The sequence below is a fragment of the Thunnus maccoyii genome, chromosome 19 (genome assembly GCF_910596095.1).
Source record: "Thunnus maccoyii chromosome 19, fThuMac1.1, whole genome shotgun sequence".
Lineage (NCBI taxonomy): Eukaryota > Metazoa > Chordata > Actinopteri > Scombriformes > Scombridae > Thunnus > Thunnus maccoyii.
In genome coordinates this window covers 18,100,738-18,104,169 of record NC_056551.1, presented here as the reverse complement: position 1 = coordinate 18,104,169, position 3,432 = coordinate 18,100,738, and positions in this window count along the sequence as shown.

Here is a 3,432-nt window from a genome sequence, read left to right as displayed (position 1 = left end):
GGTTGCCTCTTCTTGCCGAGACTTCTACTATGATAAATAATGAGAGCAGCAGATCCTGAAATAGAGTACCCCCCCTCCCTTGTCCCTGTGGTCCGCTCTTGTGAAGCTCCCGTCCAGCCGTGACTTTTCCAAGCGATCCCCTCCCTGCTGCCTCCTCCGTTATGGTTAGCATGCTGGCTAAATCTGTAGCCGTGCGTCTGTAATTAGGCTTCGCCTTTGCTGGATTGAGTGCTACACACTGGCAGCTGGCAGGCCGGGGCAGTGCAAACACACACATGCACACACGCACAGTGACATTCATGAACACACGCATGCAGGCACACATTTTATCTCATGTAAAATAAGTGGATAGAGGGTATGCCAGGACAGCGCTGTCTGATGGCTACAGTGCAGGGTGAAGTGCTGGGGTTAAAGAGCAAAAGGAGCCAATATGGTGCAGAAAATTCTCATTATTATCCATCTCACCTCAGCCTACGTTATCTTCTGTCTCCTCTTCATCATCATAATCTCTTTAATGCATTAAATGTCTCCTCTTTCGATTCTTTTAACCTTTCATTTGTCCTCTCACTTTTCCTCTTCCCCCCTCACCCTTCCTCCCTCTTACTCTCCCACTCTACCTCATGCCTGCCATAATTTTTCCCTCCCCAAATTCTTGCTATCATTCCCACTTCTCCTCTTACCCTGCTCAACCCATCCCATCCCAGCGCTGTTGAGTGTAGAGTGGGCAGATTGACCTGGCAACACTAAAAACCACGGTAGTTATGAGAGCTTTTTACTTCCAGCTATATATATTATCCAAAAAAAAAAAAAAAAAAGAAAAGAAAGAAAGAAACATGTGATGTTACCTCAGCCCTTTTGCCGCCCAGTGAGGGGGCTCCAGCACAAGGCAGCATGCACATGCAAAAGCACATGCTCATACACAGGAGCACAAACACCTGCAGGTGTGCACACTTAAAAAATCATTGCATGTTAAGTCAAACAGTGTTCCCATGTTAAATACACACAATCGACTCTTTATCAATTGTTAGTCCTGCTTTATTCAGCTCCTAAACCTGTCACATAATGAAGCTTGGCTTCCACAGAGAATAACAGTAAACAACATACTATGGTCGACACACTGTCAGAGAAAATGAGATAAGATAATATCAAAATATATTATAAAATCGTACTTTAAAAAAATAAATGTGCAATAAAAGTAAAAAAAGAGGAAAATGACACTATAAAATATATGAAAATACAAAATGCTTTGGTTAAATATACAGTATATACAATACATAATTATAAATAGTTAAGATCAAGGAATATTATGATGATGAAGAGGAGACAGAAGATGATGTAGAAATAGTTTGATGTTTTGGGAAACACATTTATTTACTTGTTAGACAGTGTTAGACAAGAAGATTGACACCACTCTCATTTATACGCTAAATACAATATGAGGCTACAACCAGCATGTGACTAGCTTAGCTTAGCATCAAGACTGGAAGCAGGGGGAAGCAGCTAGCCTGCCTCTGCCAAAGGTAACAAAATCCACCTGTCAGCACCTATGAAATTCATAGATTAACAACTTATATCTCATCTGTATAAAAATGAAAAAGTGTGTGGGTCTATTTTTTGGCTGAGCACATTAGGCATGTTTCCCTAAATTTCTAACTATTCCTTCAAAAACAGCTCTCATTCTCAGTTTATGTAAGTCAGATGATAAAAATGTATATAAACACCAACTACAATAACATCTTTATATATGGACTCCCATTTGACCAACGGTACTGTATGCTTTACAATATGAAAATATTTGTAATATGTTTTAATTCTATACTACAGTAACTGATGAGAAAATGAGGGACTGCATTGCCCAACAAAAGCCAGCTATCTTCCTCAATCAAACTACCATGAAGATGTTTAAATAAAACATTTCCTGTCCTTTCAGTAGTGTGTGTTTTTCCCTCTCACTACCATGGCTTGACACCCATAACTTGTGCTTTTGTGGCCTATAACTGCCTGCTTGTTTCTGACAAGGCCCTGTGATTCCCTGTGGAGATGAAAGGCATCGAGGCCAGTCATTTATGTCTGCGTGTGGTTTTGTCAACCCTGCCAGGACGCTCTCGAGCTTCGCCGGTCCCTGTAGTCACATGCCCCACCAGTGGCATGGCTATTTTAGCTGCTCTGAACTGCAAAACCCACAATCCTCCACTGGCCAGCGCCCTCTCCTCTCTGCTAGCCATAATGATTATGTGGATATTGATAGACTAGGGGGATTATTATCATTCACTGAATATACTCTTGTATTGTCCCGTGACTGGCTCAATCTGGAAAACAGCAAACAAGTAATCATGAAGGAACGCTGTATCCGTCTTTTACTCTCTGTTTCTTTTTTTGGTCCCTTCCCCTGTGACCCGAAGTTGCCCTACAGTAGGGCCTATGTATGTTTGGACTACTTTAGCTAAAGAATGTGCAGCACAGTTGAAACATCAAATCATAATTACCAAAAGCGTTCAAGTCAAATTAAAATAATCAATAAAGAGTGAAATGTAAATGTGAAAAGTTCACAAAAAATGCAAGAGCAAGAGTGTATTTAGTAACAAAGAAAAATTATGAATTTCTTTTTTCTTTAGACAGAAAGCTCACATATTTTTAGAACGCTAATTTAAGTTCATAAATTTATAAGAAAATCAGCTACTTGCTCATTTTCTGAGTTTAATTTAAAACATTTTCAATATAGCCACTTTATGGGCCAGTGGTTAATTAGACAACCATGAGTTGGAATCTGTCCCCTGATGAACCAGCACTGTATGCTGCATAAAATGGAAATATTCTAAAAGCTCTAAAGTGATTCATTATGGGCCCAGTTGAGATCTGGAATTAAGCACTCAATGTCATCCTGGAAGAGGAAAATGATGATATTGAAAATTAGTTTCATTTTGTTTTCCGTTGTCCTTTGAAAACCATATAATATTTTGTGTAGTAAGATAAAAACTTAAAAACAACACTGACATCATGGATATATAGAAGACAATGTCGGTTGGCTGCAGTCGTTCAGTCCACCACTTTGATCCAAACTGAAATATCTCAACTGTTGGATAATATGATAAAAATTTGGCACAGAAACTTATGATTCCCAGATGATTATTCCTGATAGCTTTGGTAATCCCCTGACTTTTTGTCTAGTGCTTCATAATGAAAACACGTTGCACAACTCTTCTCCAGTACACCATGCTTTATTCACAAACGTGAGGCAAAAAAATGTTCTTGATAGCGTTACCTTGAGGTTGACATTTGTGATTTTGTATGAGATGTCTTCACAAATGGTAATACATCCATGTTCCCCTCAGGATTAATTGAAGTAACGCCATCATCAGCTCAAAATTTAAGTTTTTCCAATATTTTGGTTTATGGCCAAATACTTGCATACTTGCAAAACTAATGATATTA